A 6,816-nucleotide genomic window follows, 5' to 3' on the forward strand; every position below is an offset into this window, starting at 1 on the left:
CAAGGTAGATTAAGACCTGTGGGCAAACTGGAAGCCCAATAATTTCATGCCAACTTCAAACAATAACACTGGGGAACAAAGTTTTTGTTGCATCCACAAAAACACTTGTTCTTACCAAATTCGAGTGTGCTGATCTCAAATCTGACAATAGTTTTTCTCTGTAAGCTACAGGGTTTTTTGCAATTCAAGATTTTAGGTTTTCATCTTATTATAAAATTTTCAACATTTAGTTTAACATAATGAAGTAGAATGTCTTCTTGGGCATCATCTTTGTGAAAATATAATAATTTATATAAATACAATGCAGTAAATACACTAATACACTAAAAATATAATTGCATCAGAATTTGTCTACAATTATGAAATAGAACATATTAAAACACTTATTTTAATCATAAAATTTGCACAAAACTTATTTAAATTCTATTCAGGAAAATATTTGCATTTGTAGCTCTTGCGTTTGTGTACTTGTTGAGGAGAATCTTGTTTGATGCTCCAGTAGTAGTCTGTTCATCACTAACAGCTCCCAAGATTTTTGGGAAACTTATCAAGGTGACTGTTCAGGAAGTGAATCTTTTTTTTTTTTTTTTTTGTATTTTTCTGAAGCTGGAAACGGGGAGAGACAGTCAGACAGACTCTCGCATGCACCCGACAGGGATCCACCCGGCACGCCCACCAGGGGGCGATGCTCTGCCCCTCCGGGGGGTCGCTCTGCCGCGACCAGAGCCACTCTAGCGCCTGGGGCAGAGGCCAAGGAGCCATCCCCAGCGTCCAGGCCATCTTTGCTCCAATGGAGCCTTGGCTGCGGGAGGAGAAGAGAGAGACAGAGAGGAAGGAGGGGGGGTGGAGAAGCAAATGGGCGCTTCTCCTATGTGCCCTGGCTGGGAATCGAACCCGGGTCCCCCGCACGCCAGGCCGACGCTCTACCGCTGAGCCAACCGGCCAGGGCCCAGGAAGTGAATCTTAACGCTCATGTTGCATCCAATATCACAGAAAGCCAACAGCATCCTTTGAACCAGAAGTTCATAGTTTTCTGCTTTTTTGTTGCCAAGGAAGTTCTTTGTAACTGCCACAAAAGACTGCCATGCTGCTTTCTCCTCCTTATTCATCTTCCTGGCAAATTCTCCATCACGTATGAGGGTTCGAATTTGAGGTCCATCGAATATACCTGCTTTTATCTTCTCAAAAAACAAGGCAGGACAAGTAGAAATAATATATTGAAAGCATTCACTTTCTCTATTCAAAGCCTGAACAAACTGCTTCATTAAGCCAAGTTCAATGTGAAGTGGAGGAAAAATGGTCCTGTCTTGATTAACTACAGGTTCATTAACAATATTGTGCATCCCAACTTCCAGAGCTTCACATTTCAGCCACTCCTTCTGTGTCCAGTGTTTCTCCTGAGCTCGGCTGTCCCACAAACACAGAAAGCAAGGATACTCCATGAAACCTCTCTGTTTTCCTAGCAGGAAATTTACCATTTTAAGATCCACACAAATGATCCAGTTATGCTCCTCATACTTCAGAAAGTCAAGGACAATTTTTATGTCATTTAAATCGGATTGGCTAAACTGCTGAGAGGTTATGACTGCTTGGCATCAGAAGAAGACCCCTCAGATTCTACAACCATTTCCTCATGCATTTTATCAAAATACACTTGATCACCATGTTCACTTTCTTCATCCTTAGAAGAAATAAAACCATTGAAAACTGGAACCGGAGTGTCTCAGAGTGTGGGATAGGTCGTGTTGCTGAAGGCATATTAGGATATGCGATCATATGCCATTTTTTCTTGCTTATGCCCTTTGTATGGATCAGACAGAAATAACAGTCACTGCTGTGGTCCTTAGGTTCACGTCAAACCATGAGAATTCCAAAAGGCTTTCCTTTGCGTTTTCCTTTTGTCCAGTCATGAAGCATTTCCTCACAATTATGACATACAATATGAAAAGCCCAATTCTTGTCTTGATCGCCAAGGGGAACTTGAAAATAGGCAATATATGCAAGTGTCACAAATGATGAAATATTAACATTGAAGTGTATAACAGCCACATATATAACAGAAGGTGTCAGGACTATTCTTACATTTACACCTACTCGAAGAAGCCATGATACAATCTTAAAACAAAATAAGAGGATGTTTTTAATCAGATAATAATTTTTTACATTTAAAAACAACTACAACTATGTAAAAGTGATGTTTGTAAAACATTAATTGCCTTGTGGTTATGCCCAATCCAAGAGTCATTGCCCTTTAACTCCAATTTAAAAACCACTGCATGTCATTAACTGTAAGAAAAGGAAATTAAAATTGCATAAAAACTAGAGCATGCACCAAAAAACAGATTTAGATTTGGAATCAGTGATTCAGAAATATATAGAAACAATTCTAAAACCTCATACAACAGAAAATTAAAGAAAAATTTGTTCCCCAGTGATTTGTAAACATCTATTAGACACACAATGCCAGTGGGATGAAGCTGATTACCTAATAAAAATTTTATGCCTTCCTTTTAAGTGCCACTGGATATAACATAGTAGTTTAACTTGTTTGAAAATGTTTCTTGAGTTGCAATTTTTCATCCTTTCATCTTTTAGTGATGAAATAAAGGGATGAAAAAACCGTAACCTACATCACCGGAAGTCAAATGTCACATATCTGTTGTATTAGTTTGCTAGGGCTTCCATAACAAAATACTGCAGACCGGACGACTTAAATAACAGAAGTTTATTTTCTCACAGTTCTAATGGCTGGAAGCCCAAGATCAAAGTGCTGACAGGTTTGGTCTCCCGTGAAGCCTCTCTCCTTGGCTTGCAGACAGCTATCTGCCTTCTCACCGTGTTCCTATAATCATCTCTCTGTGCATGCACCTGTATCCCAATCTCCTCTACTTTTTATTTATTTTTTCATTGCCATTCTCAGTGACCTTAATGACTTCAATGTCTTTAAGGTCTGTAGTATGGCTTTACTATTGCCAGCTTTCTCTAAAGTTCTGAGGAATCACATTCAGGTAAGCAGACTTATTGGCTGTCTCCCAATCTCCTCTTCTTTTAAGAACACCAAGCATGTTGGATTAGGGCCCACACTAACAAACCCACTTTAACTTAATTACCTCTCTAAGGCCCTGTTTCCACAATTTAGTTATATTCTGATGTACTGGGGGATAAGGCTTCAACATATGAATTTGGGGAAGGCATAATTCAGCCCAGAACTCACCGGCTATCCTGGAATGTTAAAATCCGACAGGAAAGGAATTTATTTCAACCTCTGACAACTTTTGTTCCACTTATTCATGCTGTCATTGGTTAATTCTTGTATGAGCCCTGACCAGGGATCAAACCTGCAACCTCAGCATGTTGGGACCACGCTCTAACCAACTGAGCTACCCGGCCAAGGCTTCCTCTGACAACTTTTGATTACCAGATTCCTAAAGTAACTATCTGACATGGCATTTTGTACTTTACTTTTGGATTCCAAATCATTTTCTACACAAGAAAAATTTGCAGAAACAGAAGGAACAAAAGATTCATTCACTAATTTGCTCCTTCATGCTAAAGCAGTGTGTCCTGAGAAAAGAATGGCAAAAGAGTCCCTTTTGGAACTGGATAACCTCTAGGGAGGTACACTAAAGGACTTAAAAAATATATCTGTTAATCACTTATTCCTTGGAAGCAACATTATGTCACGTGTATCAGTTATGTTTTTGGTTCTGTTAAATAACAGAAAATCTTACTAAGAGAAATTTAAACACTGAGGACATTTACTAACTAAGAAGCTCAGTGCTGGGTATTCCAAGTTGGTGAATTCAGCAGCAAAATGAAGATGGAATGGGTGGTTTCCCATCTCTCCCTTCTGCCCTGTCGGGAGCAGGCTTCTGTCATCTCCTGAGTGCGAGTTGGACGCCAGGCATCAGTCCCGCACACAAGTGTACCCGGAGCCTGGAAGGGGAGCCTGTATCCTCCTGAATCTGTTCATCGAGGAGGAAAGCTTTGCCCAGAAGACTGCCACTTACATACTATGGTCCTAAAGGATAGCAGAATATGTCATGCCAAAATGTGACTGTAGAATTTCAGAACATGCCGCCCCAAATATGCTGCTTTAGTATATTGATAGTTTTGAGCGGCAGGCACTTGAGAAACAGCATGTGCAGAGAGAGACTTTCTCTGAATCCACCTTTTCTGCTTAAAAACAGATCCTCCAAAAGGAACTCAATTGCCATAAATCCCCTTTCTAGGAGTTTCATCTACCAGGAAAGATTGGCTTTTGCCACAGGAGAAAAAAACTAGAAGTTGATACCACACCCAGGCATATCTTGTCACAAATTAGAATAGAAGTCTATTCTTCTGAGGGCCCATTTATCTTTCCTAAGAATTGTTTACTCCCCAAAGAGGCCTAAATCTCCCCTCCCCTTTCTCTATTAAGATGACATTGAAACCTGAATTCTAAGCCACCACAGGGAGCTGGTCACCTTCCCCTGGGCATCTCCCATGTATACATGAGGTAAATGTGTTAATAAACTTGTTTGTTTCCCCTGTTAATCTGTTTTATTACAAGGATCTCAGATAAGAACTCAAAAAGGTAGAGGCAAAGTCATTTTGCCTCCCCTACAGTCCCAGCCTCCCATAAACCATCCCTGGTAAAGGAAAACAGAATTCACTCCTTTGCTTTTCACACAAATACATAGCAGAGATGAACACACGCTAGAGAGAAGTGCTTTTTTTTTTATTATTAAGCTTTATTTTTAACCTTTATTTATTGACTTGAGAGAGAGAAACATTGATTTGTTTCACCCATTTGTGCACTCATCTGGTGATTTCATATATGTGACCTGACCAGGAATCAAACTCACAACCTTGGCATATCGGGATAATGCTCTAACCAATTGAGCTATCTCACCTGGTGTTTTTTAATTAATTGCCTCACACAGGTATCAGGCACTTCAATAAGAATGGAATTAATTTGCATTTCCTCAGAATTTTCATGAGAGAATTTGAGTTTATCAGCACCATTCTTCTGATGTATTCTATAATGTTTTAGTGCTTTGTTCCAATTATCTGTTACATAAAAAAATTACTCCCAAACATGGTGTGAAATATTTATTTCTTTTACTCACTGACCTTGGGTCACATGAACTTATCTAAGCAGTTCTCACTTGAAGTCCAGAGTTGTCGTCGGAAACCAGCTGTGGCTAGGGTTATGGTGAAGGCTTGTACCCTCAGCTCTGGCACCTGGGCTGACCCACTCACACGTCTACAGGCTAGAACAGCTGGGGATCCTTGGCCATTTCCCTTTCTCTCTAGGGGATCTCCCCACTTGGTGACCTCGGGTGGACTTTTTACATGGCATGGCAGCTGAGGCTAAAGCAGCGAGTATCCCACAAGAAACTTTTAGAAGCTACATGGCCTTTTCTAACCTAGCCTTGGAAGTCACACAGCATCACTTCAACTACATTTGCTCATCAAGGCAGCCACAAGATCTCCCAGGTTCAAGAGGAGGGGACATAAACTCCATATCTTGATAGGAGGAGTGATTGGTGGATATATTATAAATACCACCACACACCCCTTAGAGCAGGGGTCTCAAACTCACGGCCCGCAGACTAATCCACGAAGTTCAAAATATTTTGTATAAAATTAAGTAAGCCTAGGGGCCTACTTGTATTTTTCATTTCTCTAGCATCCTAGCTAGATATTAGCTTAGTTAACAGCAGTTGTGATGCGAACTACAGTTTCTGGTCGTTTTGTGACACTGAGTAAACTGCATGTACGATTGTGCTTGTTGTACTGATTTTTTTTTGTTTTCAACTGCAGTGAGAAAAGTGTTGCGTAACAGTTGCCTTTTGTAGACCTAGTGCGGCCCGCCGAATGGCTGTGATCTTGCTCTGCGGCCCACATGCTGAGTTGAGTTTGAGACCCCTGCCTTAGAGTTTGACCCTCCTGTCAGCTTCTCTGCTGGACCACCCTTCATTTACCTCTGAGTTCACAGAACTTGCTTTCCATAGTCATCTGATCTCCAGTTCCTCATCTCCCACCATTATCCTTGTGGTTGATTCCCACTCTTACTTTACATACATCCTTCCCCAGGATCAACTATTTAAAGGGAGAAGTCATGGTCTTTGTGAAAAGGGACCAGGACTTTTGGTTAACCCCTAGTTATATTGATAAAGCCAAAAACAATGTAGCTAAGACAAAGACTCTCATAACCACTGTTTTAAACAAGTAAATGTATAGACTTTATTTTCTCTCAAACTTTTTGGTCTCCAAAGGAGTAGGAAAATGCAGATCTCCAAGTAGCAATGGCGAAGCTTATCCTACACCAACTTGGCCCAAGGCTACCTAGCTGTTAAATGTGCCCCGTGGACAGGAGCAGCACAGGCAGGTTAGTGTGGAAGGAAGGCCTGTCCTGGTAGCTCATTCAGAGCCTGCCTGTTCTCCTAACCCTCTGAAAGTAGAGGATTGGTTTTATATTGCTTTGTCCATCTAGCAGAAAGGATGAGCTTCTGGAATCTTATTTCTTTTTCTTCAATACCTCTCCATTCGGTATCAATCAAACTGACCAAACTTTCCTTGAATAAAAGATTCAAGTGAGAGCCTGGAGTAATGAGTACGCCTCAAAACAATTTTGCACAAAAATAAATAAATAAAATTTTCAGGGATAGCTTAACCATTTAGAAAGAAAGAGAAACTTACATATTTTATACATATTAGTAAGAAGAAAGGAAGTCAATAATGTTCTATCTAGGACACAGTGTCCTCTATGTGAAAATAAACTATTCAAGCTCCAAATATCTTTGATTCAGTCTTAATTTATATTAAAGT

General features: G+C 40.3%; 1 non-coding gene across 1 annotated transcript; it reads right to left on the reverse strand.

The window, feature by feature from the left end:
* Positions 1-2,902: 2,902 nt before the first annotated feature.
* Positions 2,903-3,032, reverse strand: LOC136321272 (small nucleolar RNA SNORA33). Its single transcript, XR_010728542.1, has one exon. It is a non-coding gene; the product is annotated as a small nucleolar RNA SNORA33 (small nucleolar RNA).
* Between the last annotated feature and the right edge of the window lie 3,784 nt (positions 3,033-6,816).

The sequence above is a fragment of the Saccopteryx bilineata genome, chromosome 1 (genome assembly GCF_036850765.1).
Source record: "Saccopteryx bilineata isolate mSacBil1 chromosome 1, mSacBil1_pri_phased_curated, whole genome shotgun sequence".
Taxonomy (NCBI): Eukaryota; Metazoa; Chordata; class Mammalia; order Chiroptera; family Emballonuridae; genus Saccopteryx; species Saccopteryx bilineata.